We start from the raw sequence: 26,516 nt of genomic DNA, 5'->3' as shown, positions 1-26,516 counted from the left end.
GGAGACCCCCATAGTTTCCTCATACATGTTAGGAGATTTTGATCAATCCCATCCATTGCATGATCCCATTACATGCATGCACAATATGCTCCCCATGAATCATAATAATATTGATGTGCCATATAATTACATTCTCAATTTGTGTCCCCGTCATGTCATACACAATAACTATTCTTTCATGATGGATGACATGTTCTTATACCATGCATCAAATTTCTTTGAGCGATGCCTATCTTGTGCTAACTCTCATGTGCACATACACATCATGATGCATGATGTGTACATTTACCACGCACACAATTCCTTTGGTTTGTGTCTCTTTTGTGTAGCTACCCATGAATACTTGTCAACTTCACAATCCCATGAGTTGACAAAACGAGCTCTAGAGAGCAATGATGACTTGGAATCCCGTGGATTGGTTTTCCCACCGCTCCCTTCGCGCAAAGAATTCACACTTTCTTCTACATGGCCCTCACTTGGCTATGGGTTATTGTCCATTACATATTCTATGCCCATATTGCAATGTTCACTTTGCATGATATGCCCATTCCTATGCCTTTGACATGCATTTGTGACCCATGCGTTGCATTACACATGATGATTGATTCTCATACTTGTATGTGTATTTGCAAGCTTGGTGGAGGTATCGCTTGTTATTGCCATGTTTGCTTTGTGCCCCATGCCTATGATGATACTATGATCTTGCTTTGTGTTCGTGCTTGCGATATGTCATGTGCATTGCCTATGCCTATTATTTGCTCACATGACATGATTGCCATGATTTCCTCTAGTATGTTGCATCTTCGCACTACTAGCTTGCACGACTTGATTACTATTATTGCTTGCCTTGTTGCATCATCAATGATTCATACTTACTCATTTCATGCCATTGATGACAACCATCTACATGCTTTGCACATGATTCATATTGCTTCTTGTCATATATCTCCATATGTTGCATCTCTCATGCTAGATTTGCCATGTATTGATAGCAACAATGATTATAGTCTTGCTCATGAGATTGCCCCCATATCATTCTCGCATATATTTGGAGATGTTGACATATTTCTTGTGAAGCATGCTTGTCTTACCTCTTTGCACCATATACCTCGTGCCATGAATATTGCCATTGTTGCATCATATTATTCATGCACTTGTGCTTCTAATGGTTATGTGCAAGAGAAGAGAACCATCACGATGGATGATGTGTTTATCTACCATGCACATACGTTCTTTGTTTTGTTGTGTGCATGTGTAGGATACTTGGACTTTGGGTCGACTTCCACTTCACGTGAGTTGACCATTCGAGCTCTTGAGAGCGAGCCTCACACATTCTACTACGACTCGCTTCTACACTGCTTTTGCCTGTGCTTCGACATTGTGAAGGATGCACAAGGACACGCCTTCAAGGTGACATCTTTGTTGAGCATGGATATTGTTGATCGTACTACTTGTGTTGCTTGCACCATTAGACTTTTTGTTCATATTGGACCACTTGATTGCACACATGTTAGAGATCTTGCTTTGACTTGTCATTTTCACCGTTCCATGCAGCATGACATATATGCCTTGTGTGTTCCATCCAATTCTTGGATTATTTGCTCCTATCATATGCTTGGTTGCAACAATATCATTTCTTCACATATGCCATGTCCGATTGCTTGTCACATGATTGAATTGATTGCCTCACACATTGATGAGGACATCAATACCATTGTTACACCCACAGCCCCTGCTGCTATACATACTGGACCAATTACTAGAGCTCGCGCACGCCAATTGAATTATCAGGTACTTTTGTTTCTTGGTAACGATTCTAATGTTCATGAGAATATGATGCTGCCTAAATTGGATACATTTGTCTTGCTTACAAATGAAGGGCCTAGCTTGGACAAGAAAGATGAACCTTGGAACAAGTTTAAGCGTGGAGATGATGGCATGCGCAAGGGGATCCAGAACGGAGTTACAAGTGATGATTTCAGGACTTTGAAGCCACCATAAGGAGTGCATGAAGCCTTGGACGAAATATACAAGATGCCACTTCATAAATTTTGTCCAGAGGCTATTTTAGGTGATGCGTCACCTTATTATTGGGCCATGCCTATGTATTTTCGAAATACTTAAGTATAGGCTGTTTTTAGAGTCCGTATGTGTGGGGAAACAAGAGTTAGGGTTGGTTTCGGACCCCTCTTCCAAGGGCCACGAAATTCCCCCCTCTTCCTCCATATAAACAACCCTTAGGGCGTCGTTTAGACTTTGGGTTTTGTTTAGATTAAAAGTTCGCCATAGCTGCAACTTCGCGTACTTCGTTTGTGTCCAACGACCAGACCAAGACGTCATAGAACCCCACCTTGATCAATAAAGCTTTCATCTTATATTCGCAATATCCAGATTGCAATCTTAGTTTCTTGCTTGTTCTTCGTTTGCTCGCAGGAAACAGGCCCTCGAGTTTAGGTTGATCATGCTCCGGCGTGGTCGATAACCCCTCGGAGTTGGTTTAGTGATTGCTAAGGCGCGACGTCCTCGCACGTTCGTAATCATATCATCAAAGTCGACTTCCTCTAAAACGATAGCCACCATCTCATCGAAAGACGAGACACCTTTGCCTCTATCACACATGATGAAAAATTGCTCTTTCTATTGTGTTGAGTGCCACATGATTTTCACTACACCCTATGCACATTATGCTTGGATTGTCTTGCACTTGATCCATGTGTTTAGACATCTCATCTTATTTGTTGTTGCGAATGCTTCTTGTGCCTATCATCAACCATTTATTGAACGTTTTATGCATGATTGCTATGACCTTGAGGTAGATGCTTATTCTCTTGTCACACATATTTGCATCACTACCTCACATTTACATGCTTGTTTCCATGATGTCCTTGACTGTGCTCAATTTATGCGCTTACATGCCACGTCACAATCCTTTGTCACACCTTATGCTATGCTTGATGACATCACTTGTTTGGTGAATCACCTCTCGAATGCTTGGTTTTGCACTAACGCTAACCATATTTGTTTATCCAAGTTTTTGTTGTCCTTACTCCTTTTGAAGGAATCACAAGACGGTGCGACATTGGAGAGTGCCCATTTCGAGCTTCAAGTGATGAGTACTTGTTGAATGTCCCCTTCTACATAGCGAAGCCATCACTTTCCCAGGGTGATTTGGTTTTCGATCCGAGGTCGGATCTTTCCCAAGGGGGGGGGAGATGATGCGGAGCATCCTATGGACATCACCATGTCAAGAGTCAGTTTGGCGAGTGACATGTGCGACATCTACTTCACATACCCAAAGGTGAATCATCTCCTTTACACGTGCTCACTTGACCCCTTCGAGGATGGTATACTACTTGACACTTCTCCCGTGTGCATGCATAGGTATTGTCGGAGCTTCACGGATGTCGAGGAGGAGTGCAAGCGCCAAGGAACAACTACACCATCTGCGAGCGAAGCCTGGAAGCGACGACGGAAGAAGACGGAGTTGCTGAAGCTACATCGGCTGGACATCCGACACCTGTGCAACTGGCCAACAACTGCACCAACAGACGACCAAAAGTATCAGCGGCCGGACATCCGGCGCGACCCCAGACATCTGGCGGCTCAGCAACACCCGGACATCCGGCATCCCTCCCAGAAATACGGCATCCCCTATCCATAGAAGAACTGGAATGGCTTGTTCCCAGGCCGGACATCCGGCCAGTGCCCCAAACATCTAGCGTCCCGCGAACAACCGGACATCCAGCCCCCAGCCCGGACATCCGGCGCCTGCCTGCACGCTGAGTTGGGCCAGAGGACTATGTATCCCCTCCTCACTTACCCCTTCGTGGACTAGTCTATATATACTCCTTCCCCTTCCTCTAGTTAGGGTTAGCAAAGGATTAGCTCATTTCAGATAGAGCTTTGCTCATCCATCCGGATCTACCCCACCGAGAGAGACTATGGCCTCTACAGAGAATATCCATCTTAGATTCAAGACCCCTCACGGGAAGATCCGTCTAGGATACCATAAAGGCCTCCTCACGGAGATAAACTAGTTACCATTTGTTTCGTCCTTTGTTGATCGTGGATCGTGTATCTCTTTGTGTTTCGAGGATCTAGCACATGTGTGATTGTTTCTTGTTGATTTGAGTGATTCCTCTCATTTCCCCTTGTGTTTTCCCCTCGTGTTCTTCGCGGGATTCCCTCCATTTCGTGAAAGATCGGGCATCTAGGGTTCTACCCTACATCACATATGATCGTGCAGTTTATTGCTACTGCTTTCTTAATGTCAAATGCATGTTTTTTCGACCATGAGATCATGCAACTCCCGGATACCGGAGGAATACCTTATGTTCTATAAAACGTCACAACATAATTGGGTGATCATAAAGATGCTCTACAGGTATCTCCGAAGGTGTCTATTGAGTTGGCATGAATCGAGATTGGGATTTGTCACTTCGTCTAATGGAGAGGTATCTCTGGGCCCTCTCGGTAATACAACATGACTAGCAGCTTGCAAGCAAAGTGACTGAGGAGTTAGTTACAAGATGATGTATTACGGAATGAGTAAAGAGACTTACCAGTAACAAGATTGAACTAGGTATGAAGATACCGACGATCGAATCTCGGGCTAGTAACATACCGATAGACAAAGGGAATTATGTATGTTATCATAAAGGTTCAACCGATAAAAGATCTTCGTGGGATATGTAGGAATCAATATGGGCATCCAGGTCCCGCTATTGGTTATTGACCGGAGAGGTGTCTCAGTCATGACTACATAATTCCCGAACCCACAGGGTCGCACGTTTAACGTTCTTTGACGCTAGAGTAGTATTGGGTATGTGATGAGTGTTAACAAAATATTGTTCGGAGTCCCAGATCAGATCCTGAATGTCACGAGGAGTCTCGGAATGGTTGAGAGGTACATATTTATATATGCAAGTCATATTTTGGGTTCCAGAAAAAAGTGCAGTTTTTTCGGTATTGTACCGGGAAGCTTCTAGAAGGTTCTGGAGGATTCCAGAGGGGTCCGGAAGTCCACAAGTGGGTCCACCACTACCCAAGGGCTAGCATGGGCTGCGGGGAGGCGCCCTGGTCTTATTGGGCTAGGTGCACCAAGTCCTCAAAAGCCCTTGTGGCTAGGGAAGGCAAAAAAAGGAAGGAGTCCTAGTAGGAATAGGATTGGACTTGGAGTCCAAGTCCTCTCCCCCTTAGCTGCGCCCTAGGGCTTAGAGGGGCTGTTTCCCACGCTCCTCCACCTATATATAGAGGGGAGGGGGTGCCACAAGAGGACACACCAAGCCCTTGGTGCCCCTCTCTCTCCTGTTACTCCGTAGTTCCACCGCCTCATCCCGACGACGCTTAGCGAAGCGCTGTCGGTGCTCCACCACCACCATCACCACCACACCATCGTGTTGGTTGTGGTCCCATCTACTTCTCCTCTCCCGCTTGTTGGATCAAGAAGGAGGAGACGTCATCGAGCCGCACCTGTGCTAAACTCGGAGGTATCGTCCGTTCGGCACTAGATTGGTTGGATCATGATTGGATCGCGAAGAGTATGACTACATCAACCGCGTGATAAACGCTTCCGCTTAGCGATCTACAAGGGTATGTAGATGCTCTCTCCCTCTCGTAGCTATGAATCTCCATGGATAGATCTTGCGTGTGCGTAGAAATTTTTTGTTTTCCATGCAACGTTTCCCAACACTGGCATCCGAGCCAGGTCTATGTGTAGATGATATGCACGAGTAGAACACAAAGGAGTTGTGGGCGGTGATGGTCATATTGCTTACCACCAACGTCTTATTTTGATTCGGCGGTATTGTGGGATTAAGCGGCCCAGACAAACCTTACATGTCCACGGACATGAGACTGGTTCTGATCTGGAGCATCCTACGATCATCCCCATGTACACTCAAGCATACGCCTTTGGACCTAAGGTGAACTCTCTCCTTTCCTAATCTTCCCTTTCCGCATGTAAGACATGGATGCTACTTCAAGCACGAACCTTGTGCATACTCAGGTACACCCGAGGATACCATGGAGAACCCAAGGACCAAGGCCAAGCGTGCTCGGAAGCGACGACGGAAGAAGAAGGAGACAACTCCATGGACACGGACATCCGGTCCCAGGCCCGGACATCCGGCCGCTGGAGACGACCCCTACAGCAACAGCCTCCCAGCCGCCAAGTGCTACAGGCCCCGGACATCCGGCGTCTACCCTGGATATCTGGCGCCTCGCCAAGTCCCGGACATCCGGCCTCGGCCCCGGACATCCGGACACCGCCGAACCCGAGAGCAACAAGACCAACCCCGCTCGCCTGGACATCCGGCTCCTCCAGCCCGGACATCCGGCCCTCCGCGAACGCCCGGACATCTGACCCGTCGCCCGGACGTCCGGCCTTCCCTGCCTCCTTGCCCGTGTGCAGTGCATCTGGGCCGAGGCCATGTACCCCTTCGCCCCTTAGACTATATATACTCCCCCTCCACCTACGTTTTAGGGTTAGCGTTGTGTTAGCTCATTTGTGAGATAGAGCTTCGCTCATCCATCCGGATCTACTCCACGAGAGAGACTGCGGCCCCTCTTTGGAGAAGATCCACTTGGATTAAAGACCTCCTCGCGGAGAAGACCATCAAGACCTCCTCACGGAGAAGACCGGTTACCATTTGTATCGTCCCTTGTTGACTTTGGATCTTATATCTCCTCTCGTGTTTCGAGGATCTAGCACATGTGTGACTTAATCTTGTTGGTTTTAGTGTTTCTCTCGTGTTTCCCCTCGTTTTCCCCCTTGTGTTCTTCATGTTCTTCGCGGGATCCGCTCCTTTCGTGAAAGATCGGCCGTATAGGGTTCCACCCTACATCAGGTTCCACCGACTGACATGCAACTTGTTTTGCATAAAGGTGGCTGGCGGGTGTCTGTTTCTCCTACTTTACTTGAATCGAATTCGACTAAGGCCGGTCCTTGAAGAAGGTTAAAACAGCAAACTTGACAATCACCGTTGTGGTTTTAGCATAGTTAACAACGATTCTTGCTAGAAGCCCATAGTAGCCACGTAAAACTTGCAACAACAAAGTAGAGGACGCCTAACTTGTTTTTTAGGGCATTGATGTGATATGGTCAAGACGTGATGTGATATACATTATTGTATGAGATGATCATGTTTTGTAATATCGACAACCGACAGGAGCCTTAGGGTTGTCTCTTAATTATTGTATGAAATGCAAGCGCCATGTAATCGCTTTACTTATCGCTACGTGGTAGCAATAGTTGGCGGGACGACCCCGACGCAACGATGGAGATCAAGGCGTCGAGCCGATGATGATGGAGATCATGACGATGCTTTGGAGATGGAGATCAAAAGCACAAGATGATGATGGCCATATCATGTCACATATTTTGATTGCATGTGATGTTTATCCTTTATGCATCTTATTTTGCTTAGAACGACGGTAGCATTATAAGATGATCCCTTCACTAAATTCCAAGATAAAAGTGTTCTCCCTGAGTATGCACCATTGCCAAAGTTCGTCGTTTCGAAGCACCTCGTGATGATCGGGTGTGATAAACTCTACGCTCACATACAACGGGTGTAAGATAGTTTTTGCACATGCAGAATACTTTGGTTAAACTTGATGAGCCTAGCATACAGACATGGTCTCGGAACACTGGAGACCGAAAGGTCGAACATGAGTCATATAGTAGATATGATCAACATAGAGATGTTCACCATTGATGACTACCCCATCTCACGTGATGATCGGACATGGGTTAGTTGATTTGGATCATGTATCACTTAGATAACTTGAGGGATGCTATTTTAAGTGGGAGTTTATTAATAATTTAATTGACTGAACTTAATTTATCACGAACCTAGTCTTAATTAGTTTTTTCATATCTATGTTGTAAATCAATGGCCCGTGCTACCGTTCCCCTGAATTTTAATGCGTAATGCGGACTGGGTCCGTGATCTAAGGATTATCCTCATTGCTGCACAAAAGAATTATGTCCTTGATGCACCGCTAGGGGACAAACCTGCTACAGGAGCTGATGCAGACATTATGAACGTTTGACAAGCTCGACCTGATGACTACTTGATAGTTTGCTGTGCCATGCTTTATGACTTAGAATTGGGGCTCCAAAGACGTTTTGAACGCCATGGAACATATGAGATGGTCCAAGAGCTGAAATTGGCATTTCAGGCCCATGCCCGTGTTGAGAGGTATGAGACCTCTGACAAGTACTTTGCCTACAATATGGAGGAGAATAGCTCAGCCGGTGAGCATGTGCTCAGAATGTCTGGGTACTACAATCACTTGAATCAAGTGGGAGTTAATCTTTGAAATAATATAGTGATTGGCAGAGTTCTCCAGTCACTATCACCAAGCTACTAGAGCTTCATGATGAACTATAATACGCAAGGAATGACTAAAACAATTTCCGAGCTCTTCGCGACACTGAAATCGGTGGAGGTAGAAATCAAGAAAGAGCATCAAGTGTTGATGGTTAATAAGACCACTAGTTTCAAGAAAAAGGTCAAGGGAAAGAAAGATAACTTCAAGAAGAATGGCAAGCAAGTTACCGCTCCCGTGGAGAAGCCCAATGCTGGACCCAAGCCTGAGACTGAGTGCTTCTACTGCAAAGGAAATTGTCACTGGAAGCATAACTGCCCCAAATACTTGGCAGATAAGAAGGATGGAAAAGTTAACAAAGGTATATTTGATATACATGTTATTGATGTGCACCTTACTGGTGCTCGTAATAACCCTAGGTATTTGATACCGGTTCAGTTGCTAAGACTAGAAACTCGAAACAGGAGTTTAAACGGAGACTAGTTAAGGGCGAGGTGACGATGTGTGTTGGAAGTGTTTCCAAGATTGATATGATCACCATCGCACGCTCCCTCTGCCTTTGGGATTAGTGTTGAACCTCAATAGATGTTATTTGGTGTTTGCGTTGAGCATGAACAATATTAGATCATGTTTATTGCAAATACGATATTTAAGTCAAAGAATAATTGTTGTTCTGTTTACATGAATAAAACCTTCTATGGTCATACACCCAATGTAAATGGTTTATTAAATCTCGATCGCCAAAAGCTACAAAGTTGATAATGATAGTGCAACATACTTGTGGCAATGCCGTTTAGGTCATATTGGTGTAAAGTGCATGAAGAAACTCCATGCGGATGGACTTTTGGAAACACTTGATTATGAATCGTTTGATACTTGCGAACCATGCCTCATGGGCAAGATGACTAAATCTCCGTTCTTCGGAACAATGGAACAATGGAGTAGACTAAGGCATAGCCTAGTGGTGGGGAGGGGTTGATGCCTTCCCACCCATCCAGGTTCAAGGCATGGTACTTGCAATTTGGGTTTGTCACACCAATTATACTGTAGGGGGTTCCCTTACAGTCTTTCTATCAAAAAAATGTATGCGGTCCGATGAGTGTTGAAGCACACGGCTGGTATCATTATTTTCTGACCTTCATAGATGATTTTCTGATATATCTACTTAATGAAAGAAAAGTATGAAACATTTGAAAAGTTCAAATATTCTCAGAGTGAAGTGTAGAATCATCGTAATAAGAAAATTAAGTTTCTACGATATGATCACGGAGGTGAATATTTGAGTTATGAGTTTGTCCTTCATTTAAAACAATGTGGAATTGTTTCACAACTCATGCCACTTGGAACACCACAGAGTAATGGTGTGTCTGAACGTCGTAACCATACTTTATTAGATATGGTACGTTCTATGATGTCTCTTACCGATTTACCACTATCATTTTGGGGTTATGCATTAGAGACAGCCGCATTCACGTTAAATAGGGCACCGTCTAATTCCGTTGAGATGACACCATATGAACTATGGTTTGGCAAGAAATCTAAGTTGTCGTTTCTTAAAATTTGGGGATGCGACACCTATGTCAAAAGGCTTCAGCCTGATAAGCTCAAACCCAAATCAGAGAAGTGCGTCTTCATAGGATACCCTAAGGAAACTATTGGGTACACCTTCTACCATAGATCCGAAGGCAAGATCTTTGTTGCCAAGAATGGGTCCTTTCTAGAGAAGGAGTTTCTCTCGAAAGAAGTGAGTGGGAGGAAAGTAGAACTTGATGAGGTAATTGTACCTTCTCTCGAATTGAAAAGTAGCACATCAGAGAAAACTGTTCTCGTGATGCATACACCAACTAGAGAGGAAGCTAATGATGATGATCTTGAAACTTCGGATCAAGTTGCTACTGAACCTCGTAGGTCGACCAGAACACGTTCCGCACCAGACTGGTACAGTAATCCTGTCCTGGAAGTCATGTTGTTAGACAACGGCGAAGCTACGATCTATGAAGAAGCTTTTGATGATCCTAGATTCCAATAAATGGCTTGAGGCCATGAAATATGAGATAGGATCCATGTATGAGAACAAAGTATGGACTTTGGTGGATTTGCCCGATGATCGGCAAGCCATTGAGAATAAATGGATCTTCAAGAAGAAGACAAACACTGATGGTAATGTCACTGCCTACAAAGCTCGACTTGTCACAAAAGGTTTTCAACAAGTTCAAGGGGTTGACTACGATGAGATTTTCTCACCCGTAGCGATGCTTAAGTTTGCCCAAATCATGTTAGCAATTGCCGCATTTTATGTTTTTGAGATCTGGCAAATGGATGTCAAAACTACATTCCTTAATGGAATTCTTAAAGAAGAGTTGTATATGATGCAGCCAGAAGATTTTGTCGACCCTAAAGGTGCTAACAAAGTGTGCAAGCTCCAGCGATCCATCTATGGACTGGTGCAAGCATCTCAGAGTTGGAATATACGCTTTGATGATGTGATCAAAGCATATGGTTTTATATAGAATTATGGTGAAGCCTGTATTTATAAGAAAGTGAGTAGGATCTCTGTAGCATTTCTGATATTATATGTGGATGACATATTGCTGATTGGAAATGATATAGAATTTCTGGATAGCATAAAGGATAGTTGAATAAGAATTTTTCAATGAAAGACCTCGATGAAGCTACTTACATATTGGGCATCAAGATCTATAGGGACAGATCAAGACGCTTAATAGGACTTTCACAAAGCACATACCTTGGCAAAGTTTTGAAGAAGTTTAAAAATGGATCAGTCAAAGATAGGGTTCTTACCTGTGTTGCAAGGTGTGAAGTTGAGTAAGACTCAAAGCCCGACCACGATAGAATATATAGAGAGAATAAAAGTCATTCCCTATGCCTCAGCCATACGTTCTATAAAGAATGCCATGTTGTGTACCAGACCTGTTGTGTGCCTTTCCATGAGTTTGGCAAGGGGGTACATTGGTGATCCAGGAGTAGATCACTGGACAACGGTCAAAATTATCCTTAGTTACCTAAGAGGACTAATGAAATGTTTCTCGGTTATGGAGGTGATAAAGAGTTCGTCGTAAAGGGTTACATTGATGCAAGCTTTGACACCGATCTGGATGACTCCGAGTCTCAATCTTGATACGTATCGAAAGTGGGAGCAATTAGCTAGAGTAGCTCCATGCAGAGTATTGTAGACATAGAAATTTGCAAAATACATACGTATCTGAATGTGGCAGACCCGTGGACTAAACCTCTCCCACAAGCAAAACATGATCACACCTTAGTACTCTTCGGGTGTTAATCACATGGTGATGTGAACTAGATTATTGACTCTAGTAAACTCTTTGGGTGTTAGTTACATGGCGATGTGAACTATGGGTGTTAATCACATGGCGATATGAACTAGATTATTGACTCTAGTGCAAGTGGGAGACTGATGGAAATATGTCCTAGAGGCAATAATAAAATGGTTATTGTTATATTTCCTAAATCATGATAAAGGTTTTTTATTCATGCTAGAATTGTATTGACCAGAAACTTAAATACAAGTGTGGATACATAAAAAAATACCGTGTCCCTAGTGAGCCTCTACTAGACTATCTCGTTGATCAAAGATGGTTAAGGTTTCCTAACCATAGACATGAGTTGTCATTTGATAACAGGATCACATCATTAGGAGAATGATGTGATGGACAAGACCCAACCATTAGCATAGCTTATGATCGTTCAGTTTATTGCTATTGCTTTCTTAATGTCAAATACATGTTTCTTCGACCATGAGATCATGCAACTCCCGGATACCGAAGGAATACCTTGTGTGCTATCAAACATCACAACATAACTAGGTGATCACAAATATGCTCTACAGGTATCTTCGAAGGTGTCTGTTGAGTTGGCACGAATTGAGATTGGGATTTGTCACTCTGTGTAATGGAGAGGTATCTCTAGGCCCTCTCGGTAATACACCATCACAAGAATCTTGCAAGCGAAGTGACTAAGGAGTTACTTACAAGATGATGTATTATGGAATGAGTAAAGAGACTTACTGGTAACGAGATTGAACTAGGTATGAAGATACCGAAGATCGAATCTCGGGCAAGTAACATGCAGACAGACAAAGGGAATTACATATGTTGTCATAAAGGTTCAACCGATAAAAGATATTCCTGGAATATGTAGGAATGAATATGGCCATCCAGGTCCCGCTATTAGTTATTGATCGAAGAGGTGTCTCGGTCATGACTACATAATTCCCGAATCCATAGTGTCGTATGCTTAATGTTTGTTGACTCTAGAGTATGATGTAGGGTGGAACCCTAGGTGTCCGATCTTTCATGAAAGGAGAGGATCCCGCGAATGAGCACGAAGAACACGAGGGGAAACACGAGGGGAAACATGAGAGAATCACTCCAACCAACAATAACGATCACATATATGCTAGATCCTCACACACATAAGAGATACATGATCCACGGTCAAATAAGGACAATACAAGTAGAACGATCTTCTCCGTGAGGAGGTCTTGAGGTTCTTCCTGTGGCGGGGTCTTGAATCCGCTTGGGGGATCTTCTCCGAGGAGGCACGACCTCTGAGGAGAAGGTAACCAAGTGGATGAGAAAATCTCTCACACAAATATGAGCTAATCCTTTGCTAACCCTACAAAAGTGGTGGAGGAGTCGTTTATATAGGCAAAGGGGGCGAAGGGGTACATGGGCTTCGGCCCAACACGCACACACAGGTGGTGGTCCGGATGATCCGGACGGGTAGCTGGATGATCCTGGCTTCAGGAACCCGGATGATCCGGGAGGAGGTTGATACGTCTCCGTCGTATCTATAATTTTTGATTGTTCCATGCCAATATTCTACAACTTTCATATAATTTTCGCAACTTTTTATACTATTTTTGGGACTAAAATATTGATCCAGTGCCCAGTGCCAGTTCCTGTTTGTTGCATGTTTTTTGTTTCGCAGAATATCCATATCAAATGGACTCCAAACGGAATAAAAACTGACTGAGATTTGTTTTGGAATATATATGATTTTTGGGAAGAAAAATCCACGCGAGACGATGCTCAAGGGGCCCATGAGGCAGGGGGCGCGCCCCAGGGGGCAGGCGCGCCCCTGACCCTCGTGGCCACCCTGTAAGGCGGTTGATTCCCTTCTTTCGCCGCAAGAAAGCTAATATCCAGATAGAGATTGTGTCAAAATTTCAGCCCAATCGGAGTTACGGATCTCCGGGAATATAAGAAACGGTGAAAGGGTAGAATTTGAGAACACAGAAACAGAGAGAGACAAAGAGACAGATCCAATATCGGAGGGGCTCTCGCCCCTCCCATGCCATGGAGGCCAAGGAACAGAGGGGAAACCCTTCTCCCATCTAGGGAGGAGGTCCAGGAAGAAGAAGACGAAGGGGCCCCCTCTCTCCTTCTCTTCCGGTGGCGCCGGAACGCTGCCATGGCCATCATCATCATCACCGCGATCTACACCAACACCTCCGCCATCTTCACCAACATCTCCATCACCTTCCCCCCTCTATCTACAGCGGTCCACTCTCCCGCAACCCGTTGTACCCTCTACTTGAACATGGTGCTTTATGCTTCATATTATTATCCAATGATGTGTTGCCATCCTATGATGTCTGAGTAGATTTTCATTGTCCTATCGGTGGTTGATGAATTGCTATGATTGATTTAATTTGCTTGTGGTTATGTTGCTGTCCTTTGGTGCCCATCATATTATTGCATGCGTGGATCACACCCTAGGGTTAGTTGTATGTTGATATGACTATGTATTGGAGGGCAAGAGTGACAGAAACTTCAACCTAGCATAGAAATTGATGCATACGGGATTGAAGGGGGACCAATATATCTTAATGCTGTGGTTGGGTTTTACCTTAATGAACGTTAGTAGTTGCGGATGCTTGCTAATAGTTCCAATCATAAGTGCATAGAATTCCAAGTCAGGGATGACATGCTAGCAGTGGCCTCTCCCACATAATACTTGCTATCGGTCTAGTAAAGTAGTCAATTGCTTAAGGGACAATTTTGCAACTCCTACCACCACTTTTCCACACTCACTATATTTACTTTATTGTTTCTTTATCTAAACAACCCCTACGTTTTATTTATGTACTCTTTATTATCTTGCAAACCTATCCAACAACACCTACAAAGTACTTCTACTTTCATACTTGTTCTAGGTAAAGCGAACGTCAAGCGTGCGTAGAGTTGTATCGGTGGTCGATAGAACTTGAGGGAATATTTGTTCTACCTTTAGCTCCTTGTTGGGTTCGACACTCTTACTTATCGAAAACTGCTGCGATCCCCTATACTTGTGAGTTACCAAGACCTTTTTCTGGCGTCGTTGCCGGGGAGCAATAGCGTGGGGTGAATATTCTCGTGTGTGCTTGTTTGCCTTATCACTAAGTAATTTTTATTTGCTGTTCTTAGCTGTTCTCTATCTTTAGTTATGGATATGGAACACAAAATACCAAAAAAATTAGGTGTACTTGCTACTCATGGAGATGGGGAACCTCCTAAAACCCTCGATGCTGGTTATGTGAAAAATATTATGTACTACTTTAATAATCCTGAGAAAACCCCATTCAATTATGTAATGGGAGTAACGTTGGATCAACGTGAATACTTTAGAGATTACCGCTTACACAAAAGGGATACTATTATGGGATCAAATTCATATACTGAATTGGTATGCTAGGCAACTATGCTTGAGATATGATTATACTTGTTGCTCTAAGGTGAAGGCTGCACACCTTCCCTTTTCATGTGAATTTAATGATAATGAAACCTTAGCTTCTAATGCTAATGGTATATATGATTACTATGATGTGGAACAAATAGAAGAATTTGTTGCTTTTAGGGGTGCTTATGAAATTGAATCTTTGTTTGAAAAGTATGAAGCTTATGATGATGATGTTTATAGGCCTGAAAATTTAGCTATCTTAAAATATTGCTATGATAATTATGAATATAATTCCTATATTAATGCGCTTATTGAGAAAGTCTCCGCTGTCCAAGAAGAGACTAATATTTTGCAGGAGTCTATGGAAGAAGAAATTGATGAAACTGTGAGCTCATTGGATGAAAAAGATGAGGAGGAGAGCGAAGAACAAAAGGAGGAAGAGCGGATTAGCTACCCGTTCCCACCTTCTAATGAGAGTAACTCTTCAAATCATACATTGTTTAATTTCCCTTCGTGCTTACCGGAGGATGATTGCTATGATGATTGTTATGATCTCGTTGATTCTTTTGAAATATCCATTTTTGATGATGCTTGCTATGCTTGTGGCCAAGATGCCAATATGAATTATGCTTATGGAGATGAACTTGCTATAGTTCCTTATGTTAAACATGAAATTATTGCTATTGCACCCACGCATGATAGTCCTATTATCTTTTTGAATTCTCCAAACTACACTATATCGGATAAGTTTGCTCTTATTAAGGAATATATTGATGGGTTGCCTTTTACTGTTGCACATGATGATTTTGATGAATATAATATGCATGTGCTTGCTGCTCCTACTTGCAATTATTATGAGAGAGGAACTATATCTCCACCTCTCTTTGTTTCCAATATGATAAAATTGCAAGAAACTGTTTATACTATGCATTGGCCTTTACTTTGTGTGCATGAATTGTTCTTTTATGACATGCCGATGCATAGGAAGAGAGTTAGAATTCTTTGTTGCATGATATATGTTACTTTGTGCTCACTACTAAATTACAAATCATTGTTAATTAAAATTGGCTTTGATATACCTTGGGATCCGGGTGGATTCATTACTTGAGCACTATATGCCTAGCTTAATGGCTTTAAAGAAAGCGCTGCCAGGGAGACAACCCGGAAGTTTTAGAGAGTAATTTATTTCTGTTGAGTTCTTTTATATAGTTTAAAAACAACAAAAATAAAGAGGGGAACCCAAAACTTTTTCAAAAAGGAAAGCGAAAGTGACAAAGACAAGCATTGTTGCAGTGGGAGCTAGCCTTGAACTTTGTTCGTGCTCATGGAAACTTTGTGAATCTTGATTACAGAAACTTTTCAATAAAAATAATTATCCCCTTGTACAATTCCATTGTATTATAAAAATAATGTGCCAAGGTTTGCCTTTAGGATGTTTACATTTGCTTGATGGTTTGTACGGTGCAGGACAGAAACTTTGGCTGTAGTGCGCGATTTTACATTTTTAACTCGAACGTCAAATGGTTCTGATTCTTTTTGCACTGTCTTACTATAATTTTTTTTATTTTTCCTAATTTTTGTAGAATTTTTCAAGAATCATAAGTATGGTTAATGTTCAGATTATTACAGACTGTTCTGTTTTAGACAGATTCTGTTTTTGATGTATAGTTTTGCTTGTTTTAATGAAACTATCAATTTATATTAGTGGATTAAGCCATGAAAAAGTTATACTACAATATAAACAATGCAAAAACAAAATATGAATTGGTTTGCAATAGTACTTAGAGTAGTGATTTGCTTTATTATACTAACGAATCTTACCGAGTTTTCTGTTGAAGTTTTGTGTGGATGAAGTGTTCGATGTCGAGAAGGTCTCGATGTGAGAAGAAGGAAGAGAGGCAAGAGCTCAAGCTTGGGGATGCCCGAGGCACCCCAAGTAAATATTCAAGGAGACTCAAGCGTCTAAGCTTGGGGATGCCCCGGAAGGCATCCCCTCTTTCTTCAACAAGTATCGGTATGTTTTCAGATTCGTTTCGTTCATGCGATATGTGCAATCTTTGAGCGTCTTTTGCATTTAGTTTTCATTTTTCTTTTATGCACCATGCTGGTATGAGATAGTACTTGGTTGATTTATAGAATGCTCTTTGCACTTCACTTATATCTTTTGAGTATGGCTTTATAGAATGCTTCATGTGCTTCACTTATATCATTTGAAGTTTGGATTGCCTATTTCTCTTTATATAGACAACCGCCATTTGTAGAATGCTCTTTTGCTTCACATATATTTTTTAGAGCATGGGCATATCTTTTGTAGAAAGAATTAAACTCTCTTGCTTCACTTATATCTATTTAGAGAGATGACAGGAATTGGTCATTCACATGGTTAGTCATAAAATCCAACATAAAACTTGTAGATCGATGAATATGATATGTTTGATACCTTGCAATAGTTTTGCGATATAAAGATGGTGATATTAGAGCCATGCTAGTGGGTAGTTGTGGATTGTAGAAATACTTGTGTTGAGGTTTTTGATTCCCGTAGCATGAACATATGGTGAACCGTTATGTAACGAAGTCGGAGCATGCTTTATTTATTGATTGTCTTCCTTATGAGTGGCGGTCGGGGACGAGCGATGGTCTTTTCCTACCAATCTATCCCCCTAGGAGCATGCGCGTAGTACTTTGTTTCGATGACTAATAGATTTTTGCAATAAGTATGTGAGTTCTTTATGACTAATGTTGAGTCCATGGATTATACACACTCTCACCCTTCCATCATTGCTAGCCTCTCTAGTATCGGGCAACTTTCGCCGGTACCTTAAACCCACCATATACCTTCCTCAAAACAGCCACCATACCTACCTATCATGGCATTTCCATATCCATTCCGAGATATATTTCCATGCAACTTCCATCATTATCATATACATGACTTGAGCATTCATTGTCATATTGCTTTGCATGATCGTAAGATAGCTAGCATGATGTTTAAGGTTTGAGAGAAAAAGAGGCCAAAGAAGCCCAAAAAAATAAAAAAAATAAAAACAAAAAAATGAGAGAAAAAGAGAGAAGGGGCAGTGCTACTATCCTTTTTCCACACTTGTGCTTCAAAGTAGCACCATGTTCTTCATATAGAGAGTCTCTTGAGTTATCACTTCCATATATTAGTGGGAATTTTCATTATATAACTTGACTTGTATATTCCGATGATGGGCTTCCTCAAATGCCCGAGGTCTTCATGAGCAAGCAAGTTGGATGCACGCCCACTTAGTTTCAGTTGGAGCTTTCATACACTTATAGATCTAGTGCATCCGTTGCATGGCAATCCCTACTCACTCACATTGATATCTATTGATGGCATCTCCATAGCCCGTTGATACGCCTAGTTGATGTGAGACTATCTTCTCCTTTTTGTCTTCTCCACCATCATATTCTATTCCACCTATAGTGCTATGTCCATGGCTCACGCTCATGTATTGCGTGAAAGTTGAAAAGGTTTGAGATCGTCAAAAGTATGAAACAATTGCTTGGCTTGTCATCAGGGTTGTGCATGATGTGAATATTTTGTGTGGTGAAGATGGAGCATAGCCAGACTATATGATTTTGTAGGGATAACTTTCTTTGGCCATGTTATTTTGAAAAGACATGATTGCTTTATTAGTAGGCTTGAAGTATTATTGTTTTTATGTCAAATGATAGACTATTGCTTTGAATCACTCGTATCTTAATATTCATGCCATGATTAGATATGTGATCAAGATTATGCTAGGTAGCATTCCACATCAAAAATTATCTTTTTTATCATTTACCTACTCGAGGAAGAGCAGGAATTAAGCTTGGGGATGCTGATACGTCTCCGTCGTATCTATAATTTTTGATTGTTCCATGCCAATATTCTACAACTTTCATATACTTTTGGCAACTTTTTATACTATTTTTGGGACTAACATATTGATCCAGTGCCCAGTGCCAATTCCTGTTTGTTGCATGTTTTTTGTTTCGTAGAATATCCGTATCAAACGGAGTCCAAACGGAATAAAAACTGACAGAGATTTTTTTTGGAATATATATGATTTTTGGGAAGAAAAATCCACGTGAGACGATGCTCGAGGGGCCCACGAGGCAGGGGGCGCGCCCAAGGGGGCAGGCGCACCCCTGACCCTCGTGGCCACCTCGTAAGGCGGTTGATGCCCTTCTTTCGGCGCAAGAAAGCTAATATCCGGATAGAGATCGTGTCAAAATTTCAGCCCAATTGGAGTTACGGATCTCCGGGAATATAAGAAACAGTGAAAGGTTAGAATCTGAGAACGCAGAAACAGAGACAGAGAGACAGATCCAATCTCGGAGGGGCTCTTGCCCCTCCCATGCCATGGAGGCCAAGGACCAGAGGGGAAACCCTTGTCCTATCTAGGGATGAGGTCAAGGAAGAAGAAGATGAAGGGCCCCCCTCTCCCCTTCTCTTCCGGTGGCGCCGGAACGCTGTCGTGGCCATCATCATCATCACCGCGATCTACACCAACACCTCCGCCATCTTCACCAACATCTCCATCACCTTCCTTCTTCTATCTACAGCGGTTCGCTCTCCCGCAACCCGCTGTACCCTCTACTTGAACATGGTGCTTTATGCTTCATATTATTATCTAATGATGTGTTGCCATCCTATGATGTCTGAGTAGATTTTCGTTGTCCTATCGGTGGTTGATGAATTGCTATGATTGATTTAATTTGCTTGTGGTTATGCTGCTGTCCTTTGGTGCCCATCATATGATTGCGCACGTGGATCACACCCTAGGGTTAGTTGTATGTTGATAGGACTATGTATTGGAGGGCAAGAGTGACAGAAGCTTCAACCTAGCATAGAAATTAATGCGTACGGGATTGAAGGGGGACCAATATATCTTAATGCTATGGTTGGGTTTTACCTTAATGAACGTTAGTAGTTGCGGATGCTTGCTAATAGTTCCAATCATAAGTGCATAGAATTGCAAGTCAGGGATGACATGCTAGCAGTGGCCTCTCCCACATAATACTTGCTATCGGTCTAGTAAAGTAGTCAATTGCTTAAGGGACAATTTCGCAACTCCTACCACCACTTTTCCACACTCGCTATATTTACTTTATTGTTTCTTTATCTAAACAGCCCCTACTTTTTATTTACGTACTATTTATTATCTTGCAAACCTATCCAACAACACCTACAAAGTACTTGTAGTTTCATACTTGTTCTAGGTAAAGCGAACGTCAAGCGTGCGTAGAGTTGTATCGGTGGTCGATAGAACTTGAGGGAATATTTGTTCTACCTTTAGCTCCTCGTTGGGTTCGACACTCTTACTTATCGAAAACTGTTGCGATCCCCTATACTTGTGGGTTATCAGAGGTCCGGACGAGGCGAGTAGGTGGGCGGCATCGTCGGCGGCCCGGATGTCCGGAGGGTGGTCCAGACGTCCGGCTGGGGTCCGGATGATCCTGGACATGTCCGGATGGTCCGTCTTCGGGGTGCAACTTAGGGTGTTATCGGGTCTCCACTTATCCGGACCGTCCGGGCTGGGGTCCGGATCATCCGGGCTCTGTCCGTATCGTCCTGGACCTCGTCCGGATCGTCCGGCCAGCCTAGGACTTGGCTGATTTCTTCTCTGTCTTCACGCATGTCTTCCTCTTACGATCCTTCTTTCTCCTTAGCTTCTCCATGGCTAACTCATTGGTACCTGAGTATGCATAGTGTGTTCGTTTGAGGTAGTAGCCATGTCTCATGTGCATCAAAGTGGAATCGTGAGAGGAGAGATGTCACCTCGGTTTCGAGAGCTCTTGCACGTGCCTGTGTCATGGGTCTTCTAGGCACTCAATGAGACGATGATAGGTCCATGGGGATGACCTTGGGATGCTCCGCAGTATCTCCCCTCCCTTGGGAAGGATCCAACCTCGGACCGAATTCTTCATCACCATGGTAGGGAGATAGATCGTTGACGTTGAAGATGTCGCTCACGGAGTACTTGTCACGTGCAATGTCGATCTTGTAGGCGTTGGTTTTGTAGCGTGCAAGCACCTTGAATGGTCCATCGGCTCATGGCAGAAGTTTGGACTTGCGCTCATTGGGGAAGCGGTCCTTGCGAAGGTGTAGCCACACAAGATCTCCAACGTTGAATATCATGGGTTGCTTATTGACGTTGAGCTTGGTCGCGAGGCATTGTACTTGGCGTTCGATGGAGTTCCGTGTTTCTTCATGCATCTTTTTGAGATGGTTCACACGTGCACTTGGATCCATATTAATGTGCTCTTGTAGTGGTAGAGGGAGAATGTCCAATGGGGACAATGGGGTGAATCCGTAGACGACCTCAAAAGGGGACTTGCCGGTTGTTGAGTGTCTTGCATGGTTGTAGGCGAACTCGGCGATAGGTAGACACTCCTCCCACTCCTTGATGTTCTTCTTGATTAGCACGTGAAGTAGAGCGGTGAGTGTGCGGTTAGTCACCTCCGTTTGGCCGTCGGTTTATGGATGGTAAGCCGTGGAGAAGAGTAGCTTGATTCCGAGCTTGGAGCACAAGGTTTTCCAAAAGTAGCTTAGGAACTTGACGTCGCGGTCCGAGTCTATCGTCTTTGGAACTCCATGTAGTCGTAAGATTTCCCTACAAAAGAGATTGGACACATGTGAAGCATCGTCTATCTTGTTGCAAGGAATGAAATGTGCCATCTTAGAGAATCTATCCGCAACAACAAACAAGGAATCCTTTCCATTTCTAGTTCTAGGAAAACCTAGTACAAAATCCATGCTAATATCTTCCCATGGTTAATACAGAATTGGGAGAGGCATGTAAAGGCCACGATATTGAGCTTTAGACTTAGCTTTGCGACATGTTGAGCATCCGTTGGTGAAGCGGTTGACATCGTGGAACATCTCGGGCCAAAAATAGTTCTTGGAGAGCGTAGCGAAAGTCTTGTCACGTCCAAAATGTCCCATTAGTCCTCCTCCATGAGATTCTTACAAAAGCAACAATCGAAGAGAAGACTCGGGGATGCATAATTTGTTAGCTCTCATAAGATAACCATCTTTGATGTAATAGCGTTCCCAAGATGTATGGCTCAAACGTTTGGCATAAGGAATTGCAAAAGTAGGCTCATGCTCATACAAGTGTTTTATGTGCTCAAAGCCAATGACATTCAATTCAAGTTGAGTAACAAGCATGCATATGCGGGAAAGAGAGTCCGCCACAACATTTTCCTTACCTTTAATGTACTTGATGACATAAGGAAAAGACTCAATGAATTCACTCCATTTAGCATGACACTTGTTCAACTTAGTTTGACCCTTAAGGTATTTAAGCATTTCATGATCGCTATGAATGATAAATTCATGAGGGCGAAGATAATGTTCCCATTCATGCAAAACACGCACTAAAGCATATAACTCTTTTTCATATGTCATAGATGCGGTAATTGTGTTGCGCTCCGGAAAGTTTCTCACTAAAGTAAGCTATGGGGCGCTTCTCTTGCGTTAACACACCTCCTATGCCATTACCACTAGCATCGCAATGAATCTCAAAGGGTTTGTCAAAGTTGAGTAAAGCAAGCACGGGAGCATGAGTAAGCAAATTCTTAAGCTCATTGAAAGCATTATCTTGGGGTGGTCCCCAAACAAAAGGCACATTTTTCTTACTCAAAGCATGCAAAGGTGAAGTAATAGTGCTAAAGTCCTTTACAAAACGACGGAAGAAACCGGCTAGTAGGCGAGTAGGCGGGCGGCGTCGGCGGCGGCCCGGATGTCCGGAGGGTGGTCCAGACGTCTGGCTGGGGTCCGGATGATCCGGGACATGTCCGGATGGTCCGGCTTCGGGGTGCAGCTTCAGGTGTTCTCGGGTCTCCACTTATCCGGACCGTCGGGCTGGTGTTCGGATCGTCCGGGCACTGTCGGATCGTCCGGGGCCTCGTCCGGATCGTCCGGCCAGCCTGGGACTTGGCGGATTTCTTCTCCGTCTTCACACATGTCTTCCGCTTCCGATCCTTCTTGCTCCTTAGCTTCGCCATGGCTAACTCCTTGGTACCTGAGTATGCATACTGTGTCCATTTGAGGTAGTAGCCATGTCTCATGTGCATTGTAGTGGAATCATGAGAGGAGAGATGTCACCTCGGTTTCAAGAGCTCTTGCATGTGCCCGTGTCATGGGTCTTCTAGGCACTCGGTGAGACGATGATAGGTCCATGGGGATGACGTTGGGATGCTCCGCATCAGAGTAGTATTGGGATATTTGATGAGTGGTAACCAGATGTTATTCGGAGTCCCGGTTGAGACCCCGAACGTCACGAGGAGTCTCGGATTGGTCGAGACATAAAGATTTATTTATGGGAAGTCATATTTTGGGTTCCGAAAAGAAGTGCAGTTTTTTTGGTATTGTATCGGGAAGCTTCTAGAAGGTTCCAGAGGATTCCGGAGGGTTACATAAGTCCACAAGTGGGTCAACCACGACCCAAGGGCTAGCATGGGCTGCGGGGAGGTGCCCTAGTCTTATTGGGCTTGGTGCACCAAGTCCTCAAAAGCCCTTGTGGCTATGGAAGGCAAAAAAGGAAGGAGTCCTAGTAGGAATAGGATTGGACTTGGAGTCCAAGTCCTCTCCCCTTAGCTGCACCCTAGGGCTTGGTGGGGATGTTTCTGATGCCCCTCCACCTATATATAGAGGGGGGGGATGCTCCAAGAGGACACACCAAGCCCTTGGCGCGCCTCTCTTTCCTGTTACTCCGTAGTCCCACTGCCTCGTCCCGGCGACGCTTAGCAAAGCGCTGTCGGTGATCCACCACCACCATCACCACCATGCCATCGTGTTGGTTGTGATCCCATCTACTTCTCCTCTCCCGCTTGCTAGATTAAGAAGGAGGAGATGTCATCGAGCTGCACGTGTGCTAAACTCGAAGGTGTCGTCCGTTCGACACTATATCGGTTGGATCGTAATCGGATCATGAATAGTACGACTACATCAACCACGTGATAAAAGCTTCCTCTTAGCGATCTACAAGGGTATGTAGATGCTCTCCCCCTCTCTTAGCTATGCATGTCCATGGATAGATCTTGCGTGTGCGTAGAATTTTTTTGTTTTCGATGCAACGTTTCCCAACAAGGCATTGGCGCAAACAAATTTTTCTGCAGGACGATCTTCATCATGGACGCCACGTACATCTTATCCTTCCGCACGTCCTATTTCAGCACCGCCTACTTCATCCACCAACTCCATCCGAGATACAAGAAAACAGGCACCACCACCACCATCCGCCAAGAGCGCACCTTCTGGTGCCGCACAGAGCTCTTCTTCATCCATGGCATCAACAGGGCAAACACATGGGGTTATGTGTCGTCATTTCAAGGGTGAAGGTCGTTATGCAAGCAAATGTCCATCTCCGCATGTGATGATTGTTACTGAGGATGGTAGGTATGAGTCCGCTAGTGACTATGATGAGGAGACTTTGGCTCTTTTTGCAAGTGAAGAACATGATGGAGATGATTCTGAACATGGGACGCAATACATGGCTGCTGAAGATGCTGGCATGTGTGATTTTAGTTTCTCCATGTTTTTGGAGTGTGCAGGTAACACAAGCTGAGCATAATTAGTGGCACAATTTGTTCCATACAAAGGGAGTTGTGAAGTAATGTTTTGTCCGCGTCATCATTGATGGACGAAGCTGCAACAACTTGGCTAGCATGGAGTTGGTGGAGAATTTGTCTCTCACCACAAGACCCCATATGCATCCTTACTACATCCAATGGTACAACCACAGTGGCAAGATTAAGGTAACACGTACTGTTCATGTGCATTTTAGTATCGCTACATATGCTGATTATGCTTATTGTGATGTGGTACCCATGTAGGCATGTCCCTTATTACTTGGTAGACCATGGCAATTTGATAAAAATTCTGTACACCATGGTAGAAACAATTAGTATACTCTTGTTCATAAGCATAAACATATTACCTTGCTTCCTATGACTCCTGAACACATTTTGAAAGAGGATATTAATAGAGCTAGTAAAGCAAAATAGGAGCACAATAAGAGTGAGAATCAGATTGTGGCAAAAGAATTTGAGCAACAATTGAAGCCTAATAACAAATCATCATCTAGTATTGCATCTGAAATTAAATTGAAAAGTGGATGTTTACTTGCCACGAAATCTGTTTGCTATGCTTTTGTGTGCAAAGAGGCATTATTTTCATTCGAGGACGTGTCTTCCTCTTTGTCTCCTACTGTCACTAACATTTTGCAGGAGTTCGCCGACGTCTTTCTACAAGATGTGCCACTAGGATTACAACCTAGTCGAGGGAGTGAGCATCAAATTAACTTAATTTCCGGTGCTTTGTTGCCAAACCGTGCGCCATACCGTACCACTCTAGAGGACACGTAGGAGATAATGCGTCAAGTATAGGAGCTGCTCAACAAAGGTTATATACATGAATCTCTTAGTCCTTGTGCTGTTCCTATTATTCTAGTGCCAAAAAAGCATGGTACACCACGTATGTCTGTTGATTGTAGAGGCATTAATAATATTACTATTAGCTATCGTCATCCTATTCCTAGGCTAGATGATATGCTTGATGAATTAAGTTGCTCTAGTATTTTCTCCAAAGTGGATTTGCATAGTGGATACCATCAAATTCGTATGAAATTGGGTGATGAATGGAAAACAACATTTAAAACTAAATTTGGGTTATATGAGTGGTTAGTCATGCCTTTTGGGTTAACTAATGCACCGAGTACTTTCATGAGATTAGTGAATGAAGTTTTACGTGCTTTCATTGGACGATTTGTGGTAGTCTATTTTGATGATATACTAATTTATAGCAGATCTTTGGAGTAACATTTTTAACATTTACATGCTGTTTTTATTGCTCTATGTGATGCACGTTTGTTTGGTAACCTTGGGAAGTGCACCTTTTGCATCGATCGAGTATCTTTTCTTGGCTATGTTGTTACTCCACAGGGAATTGAAGTTGATAAAGCCAAGATTAAAGCAATTGATAGTTGGCCACAACCCATAACGGTCACACAAGTGAGGAGTTTTCTTGGACTCGCTGGTTTCTATAGGCGTTTTGTGAGAGATTTCAGCACCATTGCTGCACCTCTCAATGAGCTTACAAAGAAGGATGTGCCTTTTGTTTGGGGGTACCGCACAGGAAGAAGCCTTAACGGTATTGAAAGATAAGTTGACACATGCTCCTTTACTCCAACTTTCTGATTTTGAGACTTTTGAGCTTGCATGTGATGCTAGTGGAATTCGATTGGGAGGTGTGTTATTAGTAAACCTGTTGCATACTTTTCTGAAAAATTGAGTGGGCCTAGTCTAAACTATTCTACTTATGATAAGGAATTATATGCTCTTATTTAGACTTTAGAAACATAGCAACAATATTTATGGCCCAAAGAATTTGTTATACATTCTAATCATGAAGCTTTGAAACATATTAGAAGTCAAGAAAAACCGAACCGTAGACATGCTAAATGGGT

This window comes from Triticum urartu, chromosome 4 (genome assembly GCF_003073215.2).
Source record: "Triticum urartu cultivar G1812 chromosome 4, Tu2.1, whole genome shotgun sequence".
Lineage (NCBI taxonomy): Eukaryota > Viridiplantae > Streptophyta > Magnoliopsida > Poales > Poaceae > Triticum > Triticum urartu.
Note: the sequence above shows the minus strand (reverse complement) of the source record.